Source organism: Megalops cyprinoides, chromosome 24 (genome assembly GCF_013368585.1).
Source record: "Megalops cyprinoides isolate fMegCyp1 chromosome 24, fMegCyp1.pri, whole genome shotgun sequence".
NCBI classification, from domain to species: Eukaryota; Metazoa; Chordata; class Actinopteri; order Elopiformes; family Megalopidae; genus Megalops; species Megalops cyprinoides.
Window position 1 is genome coordinate 6,900,697 of NC_050606.1, and position 24,195 is coordinate 6,924,891.

A 24,195-nucleotide genomic window follows, 5' to 3' on the forward strand; every position below is an offset into this window, starting at 1 on the left:
TCAGTGTGACAAAAGGCAATATGGTCATTTATGGACTGTCTATTTTTCATGCATTTCTGTTCAGATTTTTTTTTTTTTTTTTTTTTTTTGACTTCATTTCATTGGTGTGAAAATTCCAAATCTCAGAATTGTATGGATTTGTCTGCATTACAAGTATTATCACTCTTCATTTATTCAGTCTTTCTCTTTTTGCCATGAGAACTATTAATTATGCAGAATTCTATCATTTCTTTATTAGGTAGGTATTCATTGGTCTGGAACCAAACAGTTACAGTACGGTTGGGGTGATCCCTAAACGGAGTATGTGAATTTTAAACATGCGGGGTGACTCTGTCAGGACCACACGGCCTTTGCATTAATGAGCGCAGATGAATCTCTCTGGTGTGTGTGTGTGTGTGTGTGTGTGTGTGTGTGTGTGCGTGGGTTGTGTGTGGTTTTGTGTGCATGTGTGGGTGGGTTGTCTGTGGTTGCGTATGTGTGGGTGGGTGGTTTTGTGCGTGTTTGCGCGTGCGTGCCTGGGTGTGTGTGTGTTTGCGCACGCGCGTGTGTGTGTGTGTGTGTGGGTTGTGTGTGGTTTTGTGTGCATGTGTGGGTGGGTTGTCTGTGGTTGCATGTGTGTGGGTGGGTGGTTGTGTGCGTGTTTTGCGCGTGCGTGGCTGGGTGTGTGTGTGTGCGTGCGTGCGTGCGTGTGTGAGGGTGGGTGTGTGTGTTTGCGCGCGCGCGCGTGTGTGTGTTTGTTTATGTGCGATTTGTGATTTCCCCACTGCCTGCCTTTGCCCTGCTGGGCTTTCCTGGGACTCAGCCATTTCCAGCGCCCACCGCCTCTCTGGCAGACACGAGGCGCAGGAAAACAAACCGAATCTCCTCCTTGCAAGCACCTGGCAAGGGAGAACAAACCCATTCTGTGGGCCACTTTAGAACGGGCCGCCTGGGATTGAGAGTCCGGCTGGGGGCTGGGACCCCAAGTACACGCACTACCATGACTGTTATTCACTTAAAACAGTAGGGTTTTGTTTGATTGTTTTTAGGGTGAAGATATTATTGATTTTTTTAATATTCCATTTTACATTTTACTATATAGATATCAGACAATGTAACCCAAAGACTATGTACACACTGTGTCGGTTGGGACTACAGATAAAAAGCTCCACTATAAAATAACAAAAATGAGGTACATTGAGGAGAGCAATCTACTGGGAGAATGTTAGAATGTCTGTTATTCTGGACCATGCCACTTGTGTGTCGTGTAACTTAACTCCATTAAGATGGCTCTTTCAGCCAGTTAGCTATGGACAGGACACAGACAGGAAGTATGATTACATTGCATCAGGAGAGATGGCACAGCAGATATCCATTATCTGCCATATCTCTTTATCTGATATCCTTCAACTTTAGTCCTGGATGTCTTCTCTTTGACTGTATGGGATTTACAATGACTTGCAGGAGCTGTTCGTTAGATCTTTGCAGCTATGAAATGGGCATGTAGGTTATTGTCCACCCATTTCTAGCATATAATCATTATTATAATAGTGTTGCAACATCTTAATCAGATCTAACTGGTACCGTTGGTACCTGTGACTCTCTACTTAGACTCCAAAGTGCCTTTGTGTTCTTGTGAGGCATTTCAAACATGTTTGCTTCTACGTGGGACTGGGTTGCAGGTTCTGCTACATAACTGTGCACAACAGAGGAGACAGTTTGATTACTGGTCAAGAACCACAATGGTGGGGAAAACAGAAGTTTGACATTCACTAACAGTGGCAGCGGAACATTTTCGGAATGTTCAAATTCCATGAGAGAACAAGAGAAAAATCACATTCCGTAATGTCTGATAAGGTGCATGCTTTGACTTTTTTTATATTTTGAAACGGCGTGGAATCTTGAAACTCCCTTCAAGGACACTTTGTTTCCCCCCGGCTTCATTGCCTCTTATTCATAACACAGTAGAGTCTTCTTTAAAATAAAAACCAAATGTTTCTAAATCTTTCAGACTGGAAAAAAAAACATGAATAACAATTTAAGTATTTATCATATATTCATCTCAAAATCTTGAAGGTTAAAAATGACACTTTTCTATATAGCCATTCTGTTTGTAATTTAATTAAAAAGGAATGCGTTTTCGATGCGTACTAACAGTTGAAATGCAGCGACCACAGCACAGAAGAAATGTTTTGCAGATTATTAAAAGTAAAAGTAAATAGCGTGTTTATAAACACCCCAGTAAGGCATTGCTGATGTCTAATCAGCTCATTATGCTTGGGCTCGTTAAATATTTAAGGCCGATTAAAAAAAAAAATCTAGACTAATTAACATCAACATCATTGTTAAGCAGAAGACATGGAGGTGCGTTTCCGTAAACACCTGAAATTAACAAGGAATATTCCGCTCCAGACATCCTTATCAACAGCTGCAACAATAACCTACTTTTTTTCATCGATAGTGTTCAATAATATACAAAGGGTTTTGGTAGATTTCATTTATTAAAATGTCAGATGGTCTGATTAATATGGGATTATAGATAGGCTTAGAGGGTTTCAGTTTTATTTTTGAAGTATGCCTTACCCGTAAATTGTGCCAACCAAGTATGAATTGCTCCGTTTAAGTGCACCCAGAAGCTCTCACAGTGAGATCTTCTCAGCTGAATGATTTAGTGACAGAGTGGTGACATATTATTCTGCTTTTGTGCTTTAAAAAAAATCTAATTAAAGATGTGTCAAGTTCACGACCATTTTAGAATGATCACATGTGGTTCATGCCCTGTTTTGAAAACGAGGCAAGGCGTGTAATCAGATCTTAATAATTTCTAATTACTAAAATGTTAAAAATCACCTGGTAAGACCGACAGAAATATCTGTTGTACTCCTCCAAAGGTAATTGAACATAAATAGTGCATAACTAGATTTTATGTTGCCATTTTATGCTTGTCATTTTTTTGTACCGAAACACCAATTGAAACCAGCCGCAAAAAGCTAATAAAGTGTACAGAATAAATAGCATTAAATGTTTATTGAAAACAGTACAGGGAAACAAGCACAGTTCTAAAGCATACTGTTAAACCAATATAAAAAAGTATAAAATATGATTAAGTTATAATTAAGTATTCTCTGTTAAACTTAAAGAGAACTCTATTAAACTGTGGCTATGCGTCAGTCCATGAAAGACAACGGGTTAAAGTTTGGGCGGAACAGTAATTACGGCAAAATCAATTTGGATAAAACCCCTCATTTGGAAAAGCTCTAAATAATTTTTTTTTGCCGCCCACCAAACCAAAAAGGGGCACTTTCTCCTTTAATGTCCATCTGTACAGGAGAGGGGAGAGCAGGGGCCGGGTCAGCTATCCTCAGCTGTCAGGATATTAGCATAGGTAATGGAGCAAGGGCTCCGTTCTTACAGGGGGGTTGCTATACATCACTAACCCGCTCCCAGTATTGATTCGCTCTGATAATTCTATTTACGGCGTTATTATAACATGATACTGTGATATAACAAAAGCGCGCAGAAGGACAAACACCAGGGCGTTGAATATCAGTTTGATCTTGACTCTTTGTAATATAATACTCCTGGCACGCCAACGACAGTGCCTCCCCACCTCCCTCCTGGTGGTTTGTGCTGTACGTCTGCCAGCGCATTTTAAATACATCAGCATGGTCTTTGGACGATACCGGACTGGATTTTCGGGCCCGAAAGCCGCGTCCGGGGCGGCTCCGCGCCGCTCAAACGCCGAAGGCGTTAATCGGATCGTTTAAGGGAGGGAGCCGACGTGTTCGGGAGACTCGGGCGCGCTCAGGAGAGATCGCAGCTCGGTCCTTGCCAAGCCTGCGATGGCCTTCTCTCCTCTCAGTCTGGATGTGTTTCCTGCTAAGCCCAGAACACTGCCATGAGAACACACATTGGCAGCACAGCTGGTAGTTCTGGATTGAGACTTATTATGGCACTCCAAAGGAAATAAGTGGTACAGCGACTAACCGAGGAGCAATATAATAGCAGGTCCAAAGACAGCTGGTCAGTCTTTATTTTGAGTTTTCTAGCGTGGGGTATTTAATACACTGCAGCTGTGGGTCTGAGAGTTTACTTAGAAACCAGTGTCCTTTAGCTGGTCAGGCCATCACAGAATTTGTCATTTGTTTCACTGTTTGTTTAGGATGTGTATGGATTGCTGTTTTTATTACTAATTTAGATTCAAGGTCAGTGTCTTTTCACTTTTTTTTTTTGTTGTTAAAGTTTTTGACTAATTGAAATGCTGAACTGGTTTAGTGAGAGTTCACTTCTTTTATGGTCATGCTGGGAGATCAAGTGTCTGTTTTTTCTGTCTTAAGTATTTAGGAAACACAGAAACGTCAGTTATCAGTAACAAGTTCAACACTATCTCTGTGGATTTAAGGGATTTGTAAATGTAAAAAGTAAATGTTTTGCTGTCCTGGTGTGTGTTGCCAAAGTAGAAATGCTAACTCCCCTAACCTCAAGAGAAGCTGAAAAGGATGCACCAAAGCATTCTTTGGAATATTAGTTCTTAAAAAGAAGACTTAATGCTTACAGATTAATCAGTGATTCATTTCTTGATAAATCTTTCAACTTTTTTGTATTTACCTAACTCCACACAGATAGCAAGATGGAGGCTGCAGAAACGGAGCACAACTTGACAGAGAAAAAAAAAACACTCAATATTCCTTCAAAAAATGATTTATGACATGTAGCCCTTGTTTCAACACTGACAGGTTTTTGTCAGTGCAGAATTCAGTTTCTGCCAAATTTGAAGGTCTTTCATTGACAAAAAAGGGCTTTACCAGCAGGGTATTTTGAAAAAAAAAAAGCTCTTCCATGAACCCCAATACAACTCTGACCCTTGGAACTCCATGGGGGCCATTCTGGCTTCAATAGCTTGTTTATACCACTGTTCCAATCTACGGGAAAAAAAACCCTCACAAGAGATATGAAAATCTGGATATTTTCTGTATTCTGCCTGTTTGTATTCTAATCAGTGGCGAGGGAAATTGTCTTCAGTTAAAATGTAACATGTATATAGTCTGTTTTCCCCCCCTCCAACCCAGAAATCACCAAGGTAGCAACCTTCAAAAAAAAAAAAAAAAAAATCGAGCATAACATTGGAGCCATCTAGAGTCACCTCTAAGTTGGGCAGGTGACAGCAGCAGCTACCTGCCAAGACCGCGAGGTGCCTTCCATCTCGCAGAACGGAGCCTCATGGCCCGCTAGGCCTCAGTTGGTGGGGCACACATTTGCCGTACAGCTGGCATCTCTGTGTGGGGCATCGGTGTGGGCTGTCACCGAGCTGGAAAGGAGACAGGCGCGAAGCTTCCTCTACCCTCCTCCGGCTCGCTCTCCCTCTCTCCTCCTTTAATTCCTCCAGCGCTGGCCCGCCTCGCTGGGTTTTTTTTTTTTTTTTTTTTGACAGAACAACGTCGGTAAGGCATCCTTTAATCTCCCGATCATTACCAGTGGCAGGAGTGAAAAGTGGGGGCCATAAACGGCTTGAATAAATGGAAGAAATGGCTCATTTTGTTGGTCATCCAACGGGCGCGGGGGGGGGGGGATGGGGGGCAGGGGGAGGTGGGCTGGCGGGGTTTGTGGGTACTGCGAATGGCACTGTTTTTGATCTGCCTTCACCCTGTCAGCTTCCACTAGCACGGAAGTCCCCAAATGTCAGTTAATTAAGAGGGATTGTCTAAAACTTGCATGCAAATTCTTCAGTGTATCTCTCTCATGACAGGGGCAGCAGTTCTGCCCCTTTTGCCATGCAGTGAACCCTGGGAAGGCAGTTCCCCCATGAAGGGATGAGCAAAGCAATGCAAATGGCACCGTAACCGAAGTAAACGCTCGCCCGCATCTCTTAGCAGACTTTACGTGTGAAGATTGAGCGAGGTCATTCTCTGACAGATCTCCTTTGATTGATGGCATTTAATTAGGGTCTTTAGAAAAAGACACCTGCTGCTCCATGCGATGTTCGTTCTACATGCTACAGTACATTAACCGCTACAGTCAAGTGAACGGTAACTGCGTGTTTTCTCTCCAGAGAGTTGGCTCTACAATGTTATCACAGTCTTATAGTCGGTACAGTAGAGAAACTAAATGAAATAAATGCATAACCTGAGTTTTGTTATTATATAATTATGTATGCATGCTTATATTCAATAAGTGGTCCACTGTGTTTATTAATTAGTGATTGTTTTTCTCTGGCATTTGTTAACATGGTTACCTCCAGTGGAATCTTGTGTTCCATTGTTAATATGCAATCACAGCATGCCTTCACACTCAGAATATCTTTCACTAATATGAGGTCCGTGAGGACTGACAAAAACACTTTGCTTCCTTCTTAGTCTATTCTACTCTTACAGACCTTCATAATGTTGTTTAAGCTCAGATATTTGAATAAAAACTACTAGATATATCTTTGTTTTCCTCTCATAGTGAAATGCAAGTAGCATGGGCATGGGAAACAGCCTACCACGGTTATTGTTGCTAACTTGCTAACATAGTGTTACATGAAATGAATAGCATAACAATAGTCAAAGATTCTCAGGTCCAAGGTCTCATTATCCCTTTTGAGAATTAAATTCACATTTGTATTAAAAAAGAAAAATGTGAAATTGTTTGTGTTTATTATTTGATCAGTGTATATCTGTTGTAAAATGAGTAGTTCTGTTTTCATATGACAGTCCATTTATTATGAAACTACAAGTATTTTTTCATATTTTCATAATTTTACTTTACTCTTTAAGTATTTTTAATAAAATCATTTTTAATAAAAATCATCAATACCCCAATCTAATAAGTTAACATTGTGACCTAACACTAGCATTCTTTTGCTTTTTCTATGCCCTGTATAAATATTTCCTTTTCACTGAATGTGTACCTCATTGCAGGAATAGTCTGTTGCAGATAACACTCTACTCACTCAACTCCATTGATGTCCAAATTGGACATATAATGATATGTCCCTGAGCAGCGTAGGTATATGGTGGCAGTAGCTTGTTAATGTGTCTGTTGATTTGTTGGTGGAGAATTTGAAATGCCATTGGTTAAGTGAGGTCACTATGGTGAGGTCAGTTGGTTTTGAAAGGGAGTTTTCACCTTGGGTTCACGTAGGAGGTCTTCATATTCCACTTCATACTGCATATCATAAAGGAGTGTTCAGCAGTGCTATGATTTTGCCTGTTCTTGTTTCCGACTTGTTATTGTCTAGCTTTGACCTTTATGGAGTTACATGATGCATGTGAGGTCATGCATGCCCCCAGAATCACACATCTTTTTACCATTTTTAAACCGTTTTGTACATTTTGTGACTGTAAATCCCAAATCTTTCCTCAGCAATTAGCTGTGCGAAGAATTCTCTGAAAGTGTCGGTGCAGAATTAGGAATTATTTAGCATAGCAAAGATGACTGTGAAGAGAATTTGTGGCAGATGGAGGCGTTGAACAGATATACACTGGATGCCTAAGGAAGAACAATGCCCTGACCTTGTCAATATTGTTTTATTTTAATGTTATTATTTGATTATTCTGAGTACGTGGTCACTGTTTTTTGTAATCTTACCAAAATTGTTTGTTGAAGTATACAGTTGTGATGAAAATGTTGCAATTAGTCAGTAAATGCTCAACAGCTAAAGATTTCAATTTTTTTTGCAAAACTGAAAAGGGCATTTAATTCTGCAGATAGTCTCAAGACCTTTTCACAGATTTCCAACTTTGTCAAATATTCTTTGTCACTGAGCCCTTGTGAATTGAGCCTATTGAGTCCTTGTAAATATGAATTGAGAGCCGCGAGACACATTTTATGTCTGTTAATTGAATTCCCGTGATATAAGGTGGTCTTAATAGGCCTCCACAGTATGCACTTCTGCCCACATTGACATGCCATCGAGCCTCTTAGACCGGGCTAACGGAGCATGCCCAGCTTTACTGTCGCTGCTGTTGGGGTTGCTAAGCAGTCAGGCACAGGGGAGGCAGTGTAAACACTCCACTCAGCCTTAAAAAGGTCAAAGCAACAAACAGCACCTGCCATAGAAAACCTTAACCTCTGCGTGACCCGCACATGAGACAGGATAACCCATAAGAAGGGTCAGGCACAGTGTTATAGCATGAGAGTATGTGCAGCCGTGAGATTTGTGACCCTCAACAAAAATAGTTGCATATTGCGAGTGATTCCATTGCATGACATTACATTACGTGCATTTAGCAGACACTTCCAGCACAATAAAACATAATATCTTATGTCTAATGTAAAATTGCAATGCTCAAAAATGTACATATATATATATATATATATATATATATATATATATATATATATATGTTTTGAATACATGACACAATATATTCTAGGTACACTGAGGTGTATATCTTCTCTGGAAAACATTAGATCCAAAGAAAATGTGAACTGTTGTACAATCACAGATGCATGGAGGTATTTGTTTTCTCCTCTCCCTCCTTAGAGCGCAATTTGAAGGGTAATGCACAAAATAGTGCAGAACAGTTTTAAATGCGGCGCTGGCCGGTCATTATCGGTTGTGTAGCGTGCAATTTGGCATTTCCAGCGCTCCGAGCGTCCCGCTTGCCAGCCCAACACGCCCCGTCTCGGCGCATCCATCACACCCTGGTGCGGGCATGATGGACGTGGGCAAAAACATGCCTTCAAAAAGCTCCCCCCCCACCCCCCTGCCCCCCCAACATCAAAGAGGTAATCATCATTTGAACCACGCCGGACTTCATTATCCCCCTGTGTGGCCGGCATCGGGCCAGCCGGGCTCGCTGGCCGTGGCAAGGTCAGCCGCAAAAAAAAAAAAAAAAAAAGAAAAAAAAATTAAACAAGTTACTTTGCGCAGCACTTCGGTGGAGAGAGGCAGGGCCATCTGTCAGCTCTGGCCTGCCATGGACCGAGAGCTGGACAGAGCGTGCGTGAACGTGCAGGCCCAGGTCTGCAAAGAGCAGATCAGGCCTTTCTTGGTTCGGCAGAATCACTGTGGTCAAGCGCAACATGTATGACCACACCTGAAATCCATCAGAAGCTCCTGTTTTATTTGTTGGTCGCAGATTACTGATTTTCTTTTGCTTGGTTGATTCACTTTTGACTCACAGTCCAGGTTGCTTTAGCTTAGAAGGAGTCCAGTTTTAATTCTGTTGATTCTTGAATATTTTAATTAAATTATGGATGATTGTGTTTAAAGCTGTTTAAAAAGCTTTATATACATTTACACGGTCTCCTTGGAATGTTGACAAAACCTTGTATCGGCATATAGAATTTTGTCTGTTTATAAACTGGATGTTCTTGCATCTAGAGGATGAACATCACTGATATCAGGCAAGATCTCTGGGTCCCCTAAAGAATTCAATTACAGTGTCATTCATAGTATTTGCAGAAAGATTTGTTGATTTGATCGTTGTGCAAAGTTCTATTACCTTTTGAGAAAACCGAAGCTTTAACTAAGCCTTAACTTTGAAGAACACGTTTAAATTAGTGTAGCTTTTCTGTTTTCCTTTAGCTCAATGGAAGTGCAAATGCACTAATAAGTCAAACTGACACTTCCTTAAATTTGTTATTCAGAGTTAAACATGAACAGCGAAGGGGGGCAGCGCACACACACACACACACACACACACACACGCACACGCACACACACATACACACATACACACATACACACATCTGTGGATTGGGGGCCCTGCCTTTGTGCTCGATCGAGCTGCTTAACCTGTATCACTGTAGTGAGTATCCAGCTGTATAAATGAATAATGGTTACACTGTAAGCCATTTGTGTCAGTCTGTATAAGGGTGCCTGCTAAGCAGATGGGTAATATAACACTGAATTCTAGCCATAGTTTTCAGTGGTCTGATCTGCGTCACTCTTTCCTTTTCCCCTTTCTCCTCCAGAGTTCATACGGCTGAAGTTTTTTTTTTTTATTATTTATACATTTATTTGTTAATAGCACTTATAAAAGGGCTCTCTCAGCTCAGTGAATATCGCTGGCTTTTTTTTTTTTTTTTATCGTAGCGTACTTCCATGTCTCTAGATAGTTAACATGACACTATTGGGTTTATGTGGGCTGGTAGTGTCCAAAGAAGGTGTCTGGTACCCTGGAGTTTCTGATGAAATAAAACTTGGAGAGGGACTCACTCGCTGGCCATCCTCCGGTTGCTGGTGCCGACCACCATCTCTGCGATGACATTGTCAAGGACATTTCTCCAGCAAGGGGAAGCATGTTGCTTTTGACCACGTCCCTAGAATGTGTAGTGATATATTTTAAAATGAGGGCAATTATGATCATTTAGATGGAAAAGGATAAAATGAATCTTGTTCTGAGGTCATAATGGATTTCCTTAAAGGGCTTTCGAGATGCCTTACAGGCAACAGCTGCTTCACACCTGGAACAGGTGACTGAAGTATTCATCCATTTATTGTCTTAAGTTAAGGAACCATTGCTCCATTATTATTATTATTATTATTATTATTGTTGTTATTGTTATTGCTATTATTATCAACAACAATTGATATCATTAATTAAGAATATTTTGCATTTTACTGTGTAATTCATTTGTGGTCACTCTGTACGAGACAGGACCTACTGACATCTTCATTCTATCTGGTAAATCTGTGTACATACGGACAGTCCCTCGACTGTGCTTCTGGTATTTCTTTTTTCCGGTCACACCTCCTATTTTTGCATCAGCACGTTTGGATTTTTGAAGAACCGCAGCCATGTCGGAGAGCCGTATTTATTTTTTCACCCTGTCTCACCCCCCTCCACCCTTCCAGCCCCCCATCCCATCTGTGAATTGTCTACAGGCCTGCCTGTTAGACCCTTATGATGCCCCGTGGCCCGAGTGGCGGAACCTTGTGGAATGTTCTAGAGTTCTAATAGGTTACAGGTGCCGCGGGCAACCGTCCATCCCCCCCTTCCTCATGTAGCGCAGTCTCGCTTCCCCCCACCGACACCCCCACTTCCAGGCCAAGAGCATTCATTCTCTTTTAAAGCGTAGGGACGGGAGGGGAAACTGGGAGATCTGTAGCTACAGCGGAAACGTTTCCTATAACCCAACTTCAACCCAGATCATTCGCTCCTTTTGTTTGCCAGAAGAAGGTGTAACTTGATTGGACGGAAGTGTGTTTTTTTGGTTTGATTTTTTTTTTGTGGTACTGGAACTCGTTTCTCCAAAATCATGTTACAAAATTGAAGAAATATAATAATTATATGATTTTTTTGCCACCCAGATTTCTTTTTTCCAGATGACTTGCACTTGAGAGTTATTTCAGATATAATCCATTTATAAAGCTCTATATTTACAACAGGACTTTAGAGTTGGAATGTTGCTCAAGCCTACAGTGATTGGAATCAAACCTACAGCCTTCTGGTTACTATCTCAGCTCATCCACTCCCTGCAGCACCTTTACTTGTATTTATAAAGGTATAATATTTACAGCAGGAATTTAGATTTTGCATGTTTCTCAAGCCTACAGTGAGTGGAATCAAACCTTTCTGGTTGCCCTCCCAGTTCGTCCATCCCTACACCACATTTATGCATTTATGTCACACACTGTTAATTATAAACAAGGGGGTGTTTTCGTGTAACAGGACTTTGCACATATATTTTTAATGGGCACCCCAATTAAAATAAATCGTGTGGGGTAAAGTATCATTTCAGTTCCAAATTATCCTAAAGCAGCTGGATTAACACACGCGCTCGCACGCGTGTTGAAGAAGTCGCTGCTCCTATTGTTCGTCCTTTTTCTCTAACAGGCACAAGGCAGTGCAGATGACTGTGTGCATTAGGGGAATGGCTGCTCTGTCTGTCCCTGCGACACACTTGCACTTTGATATTTAAACGTTAATCCCCTCTTTTACTGATGAATCTTTAATGTCTATAATTACTTATTAAAATAACTCTAACTTAGTAAGAGACTTTTAATGTGGTCCACTTTCGGTTGAAAGCAGAGGGGACAACTGATCATTAGCCTCATTAATGAACAAAGAACGGAAAGATAATGGGGTATGCTATCTGAGCTCTGACAGTTGTATTAAATGAGCCGACAGTCTATACTAATGTAATGTTAGAGAGCACTTAACTGAATCGCGGGCCGCTCGGAAGACACCGAAATAGTTCAACAACACCCTAAAATATTGATAAAATGGCTCGCCAAAAAAAAAATCCAGCATTATTTATTTAAGCGTTACACTTACACTTTTGATTCATCAATTCTTCAGAACGGTCGGGAGGTTTTTTTTTATCATCGTTATTATTATCACATTTATTTATCATCATTGTTGCTGGGATCGTTAGCGGAGACTGTAATTTTAGCTTTATTTGGCTTTAACGACAGAAAGCTGCCCCTATTGTCCCCCAAGCCTCCCCACTTAGGGAAAGGTGCTTATACCTTAATGATAATCATCAAGAAATATTAATGTGTTCGGCCCTCACAGCCCACGAGCTCATTAGGGCCTGGGCTGTGCATCTTGTGTGGGGAGAGGGCAGTGCCAGAGCAGGCTCTTCGCAGGGGCGGCCCCCTGCCCATCCTGGGGCCCCCTGGGGGTGGGGGGGTGGGGGGGGAGGGGGAGAGAGCTGCCACGGGTCACTCCCACACCTCCTCTGCCTCCGTGTGAGCGGCGTTTTAAATGGCCGCCGTCTGTCCGAGGCTGGCACGGCACTGCGCCCGCCGCAGCTGTGCCTGCCGCGTGCCGGAGCCAGCGGACGAACCACCCGCCCGCCGACCAAGCACCCGCCAGCGCCGGTCACAGCGCTAACGTTCGGGGCTGCAGCGCTAAGGTAGCGCTGCGTCGATGCGGGCGTGCGTGTGTGCATGCGTGCCACTTTATTACACACACATACACACTGTGTGTGCGTATACAGCGCAGGTGACATTACCAGTGAGGATCTGAGGACAGAGGCCACACTGACACCTGCTGGATGTGTGTCTGCGAGCTTCTTGTGCTGTTTCCCCTCTTCCTGCCACACAAACATAAACCATCTCTCCTTAAATGCTGTTTTTTTTTTTTACCATCACTCCTTCAAAACAGTATTTAACCACACGCAGAAGCTCCATGTTGCATCAAGTATGTGCTGTTTGCATGCAATCTGTGTCGCAACAAGGAAAATGTTAAAATCAACGGAAAAATTCAAAACATATTATGTATTTGCTTGTATTTACTTAGTTTGTTGCAAATCTACATTTACTGAACATTTACAATGTATTTGAAGTACTCCAAATAATTTTGTTTCCAATTGTTATGTAAGGGTAGGCATGGATCACAAAAATAGATTTTAAAATACTGAGGCCTTTTTTTTTCAAAAACCATTCTGGAGCATGTGAACACATTATAGCTCAGCTGAACTATCAAACTACTCCATCAGGGCCAGCATTGTGACACAGTGGTTAGGGGACAGAGCTTGTACCCAGAAAATCATGGGTTCAGCTATCGCATGGGATGGCACCCTTGTATCCTCCATTCAATATAACTTGAATTGTTTCAGTAGATTTTCAGCTGTGAAAATGATGAGTATTTTCAACTGTAAGCCTCCCCTTGGCTGAGATGCTTTTCCGGTGGCGGCTGTTGCTACTGTTATTGTTTTGTTTGTTCTTTGTGGTGACTGCAAAAGGAGTCGCAAAGCAAAGATGGGCTGAGGGGACCTCCTCTGAAACAAAGCAGTAATTTCCTGTGAAAGACGTTGGTTTGGAGAAATGGAGCTATTCTGGCTCAGCTCCCCGCGCATGGAGCGGTTACCGTTTCGTTAGGACTTGGAAAGAAGTTCCTGCGGTTAAATTTAGTCAAGTGATTCAGTGTGGCTGACTCCTACAGTCTAGATTTCAATATGTTACATTACACGGTGGCTACACGCATGGATTGTCAGTTCTCTGCGTTGAATTCAGTGTGTTCAATAACGGCACAGTATTCATGCATGCAGGCACATAATGGTACGTTATGTGCTGTGTGTGATAGTGTTTAATCTTATTCATCCTGCTTAGGGAGGCACTTAATCAAAATGCCATAGCCTGTTGTTTTTTAACTTGGAGCTGCTAATTTAAGCAAGCATTACTTTTTTTTTAGTACCTACGCATCAGCACAATTTCAGCTTTCACCGAAACAAACAGAGAATACAAAGGATTGAAGGAAAAGCCCTCACTTGTTTATGTGTCACGGTGGTTAGACTTAACTCTCCCCCACCTCCGTGAATGTACAACGCAAGTTCAAACAAGGCAGGCCTGCTTTGGACAAGAAAGGCTCTGATGTGTGCAGCGCTTCAGAATTCCTTCTCGTAACACCGTTCAGGCATCGTGATCTTTAAAAAGTGCGTGATGCAGCCGTTGGAAACTCCCTCCGTCCCTCTGACTCTCTGCCTCGCTCCATCACATTCCCGCCCGTCTTACTCAATCTGCTGCACTCCGGACGCTGGCTTGCGACTCGGCTCCGATGCTTGTTGGCCGGCTCTCGCATTGGAGAGGAAGTGCTCCCGCTTTAATGGGCCTCCACGGTTCTGTGTGAGGTTCCTGCAGACAGGCACTGAGTGGAGGGGGGGGTTCAGAGGGCCCTCAGATGTGGAACAGATGTGGGCAGAGGGAGGAGGAGCTTGCTAATCGCCCCGGGTCGCGGTGCACTCTGGGAGTTCCGCGCTCCCTTCATTTCTCCTCTCTGTTTCCTTGGGAAGCGCAGCTCGTGGTAAACATTTCACACCTCTGATGACAGCACCGTAGCGAATGGCAGTTATCAGTATACGCACATTGATCTGTCTGTATGTCATGCAACAAATTTACACTGCACAATATACTTTGTATATATAGTATAGTCCCCCTCTCTTTCTCTCTCTCTGCCTCTCTCGCTTACACACACATACACACCGTACACACGAACACTCACACACATGTGTCTTACTCCTCTGTCTGAACCCCCCCCCCGGCAGACAGGTGGAGCTTGCCTCTGCTCACGACGGCTGTCCCAGCATGCCTCTGTGGGCTTCGCTGCCAGTTGTTTGCCAGCGACTCCTGGTGGGATTCACTCAAATTAAAGCAGCGGAATGAGGCCCGGGTCCCCAAATGCCGAGTCCCTCTCCTTCATCAGCATTCCAGCGATGAGAGTAATTAAAGCAAAAATTAATTCTGCTGTAAGCAGAGGAGGCACAGAATCACTGATGTTAGAGGCCAGATGATGAATGTCTGAAATCAAGAAGAGATTCTCTGGAGGGTGGGAGGAAGAAAAGAGGGGGAGAAAAAGAAAGATTTTACAGATTTCTGTCTCTTTTCTCTCCCTCGTATTGCTATGGCAGTTCTCTCATTATGAGACCTGCTGACGGTTGTTCGGCACGAGTGAAGCTACGTTGAAAGAGAGAGCAGGACGGCGATGCAGACACTTGTTCACCAGATACATCTTAATTAGGGCGCTCCCCGGCAGACCGGCTTGTGGAATCTGCCGGAAAATAGACCGTTTTGGAGGGCAGACGTTAGCCTGGTGCACTGGCACCCTGGTCGGCTTTGCCGTATTAGCAAAGCTTACTGCAGCTGTAAGAATGTAGCCACATTAGTATAGGTGACACAGGTAAAATGTATCTGGAGCAAACCGAAGCCACCCTAAATTAGAGTGTAATCCGTGCTGGTGTTCATCATTTTTAGCCTTGTGCAGTGCCTCCCTTTGCCATTGGCACAGCGGGAGAGTTTATCTGTTTACAGGATTCTTAAGTCTCATTGTCCTGGAAGATCAATATAGCATGATGAGACATTTCTCATTTGTGCACAACAAACCCTCATATACGTATTGCTTTGTGCTTCCTTTGTGGACAATTCTAAAAGAGAGAAAAAAACACGTCTCTGGGAAATCAATACTGTATATTTCTCGTAGTTTAACAGTTGACAGAACTCCAGGACTTTTCTGTTGTTGATGACTTTGTGGTTAGTAGATGGAAACAGTAATCCAGCTTTCTGTGTTTTGGTTGGATAAGCTGGGAGGGCTTGTTTTTTCCAGTACTCTACAGGAAATTTCACTGGTTACAACCAGTTTCTTTTATTTGTTATCAGACCCCAAAAAAAAGATAAATCAGCCCTGTAGCACTTTTTGGAAGGTCAGAAGAACCGTTGCACACCGCCAACCGCATCGCTGTGGCACAGATACCGAGATGGTATCAGGTCCAGGAGGAATCACTGAGCTGTTTATTAGAAAACCCATCAGGAAAAGGCGCATTTAACCTGAATGACAAAAAAGCCGCCACTGAGCTGATGATTGGAGCCAACAGTCTTTCCAAATCATTTTATGATACCCTTTCCCAAAACGCGAAAACATTTCTCCTCTGCCTCAGTTCTACACGGGGAGAAATGATATGGACTCTCTCCTCAATCCCCACCAATCACTTTTGGAAGAAATTTTGACAAACAGAAACAAGTCTTTGAACAAGTTATATTTTCAACACCATTCTCTTCTGTTCCTGTCTTATTTTTATTAAAGGCTCATGCCTTTATCCAGAATAGTAACTGAACACAGTGCAAAGGTGAAAATGTGAGAAAAGATTACAGTATGTGAGGTGCAAATATCATTGTGATTCACAATTCTCAACACAGAGACACGTAACCATCATATTTTTCGAGCACAATACACAAAATATTATAGCAATCTGCACATTGTTATTATTATTATTATTATTATTATTATTATTGTTGTAATATTTGAAATATTTTCTACACCAGCTATACTTACTTGGTATGAATAAGAGCATTAACGGCACCTTTGCTGTTTAGAGTACAGTGCTGAAAACCTCATTGGGGAGCACCTCAAATACTTCCACTAAGTGTGTGTGGAGGAAGAGGTAACATAGCTACACTGGAGGATTCAGCTGACAAATAAATCCATGCACTCATTTTCACAAAGGCTTGTCTTTAAACTGTCTCTCTATTAAAACAGTTTTTGAGAGCTACTCATTGTGTGTGTATAGCAGTATTAATGAACACACAGTGTATGTCAGCACACCCCAAGTGCACACTCACACACACATACACACATACACACACACACACACGCTTTTTTACGAATATTGTCTCCAATATGTCTCACCAGTAAAAGAGGGACATTCATATCTTTGCAGGAGCTGTTTATTTCGCATAGCTTGAACTATGGACAGACATTGCATGTTGTACTGAAATAGCTGTATTTACAAAGTGACTAAATAAATGTCGAATTCTTTGTTACTTTAGTTTATTCCTAACAGGGTGACATTGTGTTTGGTTTTTTCAGCCAAGTGAGGCATAACTCAGTGGTGCACCTCTCTATTGCAGTGTATATTTATGAATTACAGCAGCCAACAGTAACTCTTTAAGGGTTTAGAGAGAATATTAAGTGACCAACTTCATTAAAATTAACAAAGAAATGATATAGGTTGCCTGCAGTGTATTTTTGCAGGCAAAAGACTTTCCAATATGCCTTTAGAATGCTCATTTAGAGGCCTCTTTAGCGGCCCTCTTTTTCTTTGTGATCTACACTTTTAGAATGAATGGACACTCTGCTAATCTTCCCATCTGTAGTCTTTGTTTGTTTGTTTTATTGTCCGTCTGCAATAAATTGTATTGGACTATTTGCAAGGATAAAAGAACACCATGTGTCTCAGAACATTTCAGCTGAGTTACTTTCCTGAAAAAAAAAAGTTATGTGATGTGTTTTTTTTTCCCCTTGGTTTTGTTAGTAGATTTAAATGAATTTCAGTCCTGCACAAGTTGCCCCTACACCAACCAAATGAAAATGAATGATTAGATATTGTAAGACAGTATGATTGCACAAAACCGCAGTAAGATGTGACAGTAAGTGAGATACAAGCCGCTGTGTTTTTGTTAAAGAACAGAGAGCGCTGTTGTCGTATCTGACACCCCTCTGTCCTCTGTGCTGTTCGTAATGGCGGTTTGTTAAAGACCTGTCAGATGACCCCTGGCTTATCTGTGCACCGCACATTACCAGGGCGAATCTCCGAGGGGCCTTCATTACAAACCTGTTTGTGTCTGCTCTCGACCTATCAGGTTCATTTGCTGGGATGGATTGGCCATTCCTCACTTAAGGGATGGGGTGGGGTGGGGGGGGGGGGGGGGGGGCAGTCTATCATGTGACGTTGTTTTGACGAGTTTTAGTCAGGTATGTAGGAGATCGTTAGAAATTCCAAATTAGGCTGATTCCGGAATTAACAACGGTCATTAGGAATTAACTGCATTTCTCCACACAGGGGGGGGAACTCACGAGGGGGGGAGGTTAGGGTCCGTATGGGGGTCAGAGCAGCAGGGGGTACCCTGGTGCACCCCTGCGGAGTACAGATGGGTTTCGGGGGGGGGCGGGGGGGTGAAAGGGGGAAAAAAAGCGAGAATAGAGCTGTCAATGTGGACAGCGTGACCCTAGCTAATCTTAAAGTTGCAGAAGTCTTTGTGTTCGCGGTGGGTTCCATTGTCTTGCTCATCATTGATTCTCCGCCGATGCAGACACGGTCCCCTTGTCAGCAGGATAAATGCTCTGGGTCTGTGGTTTCAGTGATCCTGTGAGGCAGGCTTATGTGTCAACACCTTCTCAGTTCTAGCCCCTCTGGTCAACAATCTCTCTCCGGCCACTACTGGCCATACCTGATTTTTTTGTGCTAATTGTATCGGGTATTTTTGTCATACAGTCTTTACGTAAACTGCTGAAGTAGCCTGTGTATTAGAGGAATAGTTGTCTATATTTCTGGCTAAAAGTTGGGGTCATTCTTTGATAGCAAAACAAAAACAGCTCTCCTGATTTTCATATTTTAAGGTATAACATTTTACTAAGAGTAATATTTGCTGTTTGAAAGAACAATTTGAATACATTTACTTTTGTACATATAGTATTAGTAATACTTTTAAGACACTTGTTAAAGCAACAGTATCACTAATATGTTTTTTCTTATAAGTAGAATGATCATGCTACAGAAAAAACAGTATGTAACAGTAGGTTTTGCTCATCAAATTGGTTCACAAGTGCATTTTAAGTCGGTTTTGTTTTGCGCTTGACTCCTGTGAAATGAAGCCCATCTCACTGTGACCTTACACAATGACAGTCCTCCCATTAACTTCGTCCTGACCGGCAGATTTCTTGGAGAGTCCTTAATTCCCTCAAGTAATGTCCCCTCAATTCATAGAGGAGAAGTGAAAGAAACATTGATTTTTTTCTCTCTCTCTCTCCGGCTAAATTTCTGAAACAAGATGCTGCACTTAGGATTCTTTGGAGAAAAGAGAGAGTGAAAGAGGGAGAGAGAGAGCGAGTCGCTTTTGGGGGTTAAGAGTTCCCTTTGGATGAGTGCCACCAGTTTTTAAACCAGGGAATAAGAGGCCCTGACGTGTTTTTCACCAGAAGCGGTGTGTGCGAGACGTTTAGCCCCTCATAATGGGGGAAGGTGGTTTTTATGTGGAAACTTAAATGTCGTACCATCCGAAAGTCCTAATAAAAGCAAGATGTTTGATCCGGATTTTGGGGGGGAGGCGGGGGTGGGGGCGGGGGATGGGGTGGTGGGTTACTGCTATGTAGTGCAGCAGAGATCTTTATTTCTCCTCTTTATGTTCTCTCCACCATTCCTGCTGCCTGACTCATCCCGAACATTAAAAAAAGAGCGAAAGCCAGAGAGCAGAGGAACGCATGCTTTTGAATCCCACACATTCATTCCATGTCTTTATTTCAGAATGCACTGTGCATTTGTGGCGTTAATTGGATGATTGGTTGTCAACATCTCACTTAATTCAAGGGGGTAAACTTGCTATTATAAGAACAAGGTCGACAACACAGGAAACATGACTCTTTTTTATGAAACTGTCTCTATCTCTAAATACCAAACAGTACAGTTAAAAACGAAGGTGATACTGTGATTAGATAGTGTTTATATAATATTATATTTTTATATAATATTTTCTTCTGTTTGTGAAAACTGACTAGAAAAAAACAAACCCTACTCATCCCACAAACAAAATGCTTTGAGATCTTTTCAGTCCTTATGTTTAAAATACCTGTAACAGGGCATTGTAGCACACATATTTCTGTACTTAAATATAATTTCAGATGCCCTTTTGAAGCCATAATCAATAACATATGTCATATTGCATTTTTTATCCATGTATGTGAGCTATCAACTTGATCATCGCTATGAATTTCCATTGAAATTGGTTGCTGAAATTAGTCATTTTATTACGCAAGTCAAATATGTTAAAGTAATATAATACAGATGTTACTTTCACAGTTGGCATTTTTACAACTAGCGAAAAACAGTAACAATTGGGTTAGATTAAATTATGTGAACAAATATATGTTAATTAATTTCGCTCTGCCTTTTAAAAGACTGATTGAGACGTATTGCCTGAGCTGTCATTGGAGCACAGCGCAGCCTGAGAAGCGTGTTGTGAAGATGTTATTGAGGCCTATCGGAGCCCCCCTGTGGTTCCTGAGATCATTTGAAGATCCGGGCGATGTCTTAAGGTAGATTTGTGATCTGAGAGGAGGGCTGAGTCTCGCCTTGCTTTTTTCGGCGGTGGCGATTGATAAGAGCTCGGGAGAAGGCGGGGTGTGGAAATCCTCTCCGTAATCTCGGGGACGCGTGACATCACTCGCAGAGTCGGCTGCGCAGTGGGCGAGAGAGACGCCAGCTTCCGACGTGGATACGCGCAAAGGAAGCGGTATTTTTCCGAGGCCTCGTTTCCAAATTTCACAAAGTAAACTCCCCCCCACCCCGAAATCTTACTCAAGGCCATCCCGTTTTGGAACTGTGCGGAAGCGTGGCTTAGCCCTCGCGGCATCGCCGTCCGCCTCTGAAGCGTTAAACGGTGGCCGACCGCCCCACGTCTGATCTAGTTGAGAGGGCCGTGTAAGTGAGGTAGGCAGTGCCTCCCTCCCTACATGTGCCTGGACCCCGGGTGCAGGCTGCACCTTTTGTGTTCCGCGGGGACAGAGCCAGATGGAGGAATTTGATTAACCAGCAGTAGAGAACCAACTGTTCAGTTGGACACAGGACCGGAGGAGAAGGGTAGAGGAAATCTAAAATGGCTGGTCGTGTGCGCGGCCAACAGTTTCCGAAGGGAACCAAATAGGCACTGAGGTGCGGTAATGTAGAAGCCCTTCCAAATACCAGCTGGGGCTTTTAGGAGCTACCAACCCCACAGCAGACACTCAGCAGGCTAGGAGCAGCTTGACTTTACCATATGTGGAACTTTTTTTTATTCCCCGTGTTTCCCTGGGGACGCGGGCCTCTGGGACGCCGGAGGCAGGTGAATTGCTCTTAATGCAAGGCACTAAATCACTGGGTTAGCACGGGAAGCCGGCAGAGGGAAAATGGATCTCAAGGAGGACTGGCTCGGACTGCCTTAACCTTGGAGCTTTTACTTGCTTCAGTTAAGGGGGGGGGGGGGATGACACATTATGTTTCATTATGTCTCACCTTGCGCTCGCCCACTTTTATAGCAACTGAGGCACTTCCATCAGCATGCATCATTCCTGAATAGCTTTTAAAAGCAATTCAGTGCATGCAAGTGCAGACGGCATTTCTCTCTTTCACTCCATCCCCACCACCGGCACTGTCACTCCGGTACCCACTCCCCTCTTCATCGCCCGCCATCTTTCCTCCTCTTTTGTTGTATGCCTGTTAATTCAGTATTAGTGAAGCTTGGTAGCACCTAGACCTTCATCTTAGTTCCCTTTTATTTGGAGGAGAGTCTTTTTTTTCTGCCTGTGGCAAAGTTAAGCATCTGAGACGTCTTTTTAAAATAATTTTCTACCTCCATTAAGGGAGTGTGTGTATATTTATGTGTAGTGCATATTTGTGATATATGCTCTCCCTTTTTGCATATCTACTATACCTTATGTATATTTTGATGTATACTATTCTTTTTTGTAATCCAGTTTATAGAAAATGTATTTGGAACTCATGTCAATTTAAATACTGAATGTATTATAACATGTCATATGTCAGTTATTACCGCTAATATGTGTATTGTAGAATCCAGACTGTATTGATTATGGATAAGTAGGCTAAAACTCGGACAGCTGCCATTGGGTAATGGTGCAAGCTAATAATGTCTCATTGGTGTGGTGGGGAGACATGTGCCCTCCTCACCATGGCCTAATGCCTTCTGCGTGTATTCCGGGTCGCTGTGGCACGGACTGCAAAGATTTATGGCTGGAGGAGGGCGATATGACAGAGCCGGCTTCGGAGGGTCGAGCCAAAGCAGCAGGGTGTGGCCTGCCCCCCCTCCCCGCCACGGGAAAAAAAGTCGAATCCTTTAGGTTAACAACCAGGGCGCCAAGGGGCAGAAAGTTAATGCACTCAGAAGGACCCAAAGCGAATCGCGCAGACACCATAGAATCGGGGAAAGGGTTTTTTTTCCTCCTTTTAATCCCTCCAAATGGCTCCAGCACAGCCTCGGCTGGCTGGCCTGGGAGCTTAAAACTCTCCGCGGGAGGTTTCACTTTGAAAGACTGCTGGCGCTCAGCAAGCAGATTCCCCCTGCCCTTCCCTCCAATCAGAAGTCAGCGAGGAGGACGGACTCTGACCTCCAGATTGGTCAGAGCTTCCTGGGGCACCTTTTTGACAGCTCTCCTGACCGGTTCTTTGTGTGAGATTTTGTTGGGGAGTTTTTTTTTTTTTTTGAAATGATGCAAACAAGTGAACGGAAGCTAGAATCCACCTGCAGCTCCCAAGGATGGTCTCATCTGAGTTTATGTGTTATTCTGACTTTCACTGATGCCCTCACATAACACCATCAACTCAGACTTTCTGACCTCTCTACACAGGGTCCAACAAAGACAACACGCTGACACATAGATAAGGTGTTTTCATTAGCTTCTGTGGAGATGCCAACTAATGCAGCTTTTAGAATAACAGTGAAGGAGTGGAGCAAAACATTTATGCTTTGTCTAGGCCAGTGTGAACCAAATAGGGAAACACCACCTGCAAGCAGACCTTGATTCTCACAGACTAGAACATCACATGAGAGGCACAGATAGAAGACAAAGGTCTTCAGTAAATTTCCTTTTGTCCTGCCATCTCCCCTCTCCTCAAATCGACACAGCGCTCCACTCGGGCTATCAGCGCCAGTTGCTGTGAGGATCTTCAGCTGGTTTCTCTTCTGTTCATTAAGACGTACCCCCGCGTTCACGGGTACCGGGTTTGTGCAGCTGTAGTGCTGATTAAATTACGCTGTTCTCCTTCTCCAGGCCGAGCCAGCCAAGTCCTTCAGGTTAGGAGCGGCTCAGAGGCCCTGCATGTGAGTCGCAGAATGGGGGGGGGGGGGGGGGGGCACGTGATCTGCTGCTGCCCCTCCTGGACAGAGCCCGGAGAGCCGCAGCGGAGCCGAGGAGGCGGGGGCGGGAAGCAAGGAGTGGGGGGGGACGGGGGGGCGGGCGGTTGGGAGCCTCCCCCGGGACAGGGCGGTGGGACAGAGCAGCAACAGTCACGCTGCACGGGGAACTTTGACAGCCTGCCGGGAGGGACCGTGGGATTGGCGCTGTCAGCAGTTCCGACGGCGCAAACAGAACGAGGGGGGAAAAGCTTCCGCTGGGATTGAATTACTGAAGGCTTCTGCTCGCCGCGTTTCGCTATAATTGAGAGCACGGAGGGAGCTGCGTCTCTCCGTCTCGCGATTCAAAAGGTGAAGACGAGTGCCTGTGGGGCTCGGCACAGACTTCAAAAAACCCAATTTCCCCGCGAGCGCGCCCCGGCTGAATCGCTTACCTGCATATAAAAGATTCCGTTTCAGTGAATCATTTAGCACACGGCTGCATTCGTTACAAGACGTGACAGCAACAGGAAAATCCCCCCAAAACCCAGAGAATACAGAATTACCTTTGCGTGCTCTCTTTCACCCGTCAATCACCCTCCTCGCTCGTTCGCCCCCTCTACGGCTCTCGACAGAAAAACAGCCCGACGCTTTCCGAGAGGTGTTTGCTTTTCTTTGTGCAGCCAGCATCTGCCGCGAAGATCGCGCTAGGAGACGCATCTGCCACAGTGCCCGCGTGCCGTCAACATCAGATGCTTTTGAAAAGCAACAAAAACATTAAAAAAAAGTGTTGTCACAAGCTTTAACTTTGCCTAACCACGCTGGAGAGTCAGTGTTGTTTTGCTTTTGTGGGGTTGTTTTTTGGGTTTTGTCATTTCTTTGTTTTGTCGTTAGCCTATTTTTTTTTTGTTTTTGTTTGTTTTGTGCTTTCTTTTTCTAATACCGAAGTGCGGTTTATTTGTTTT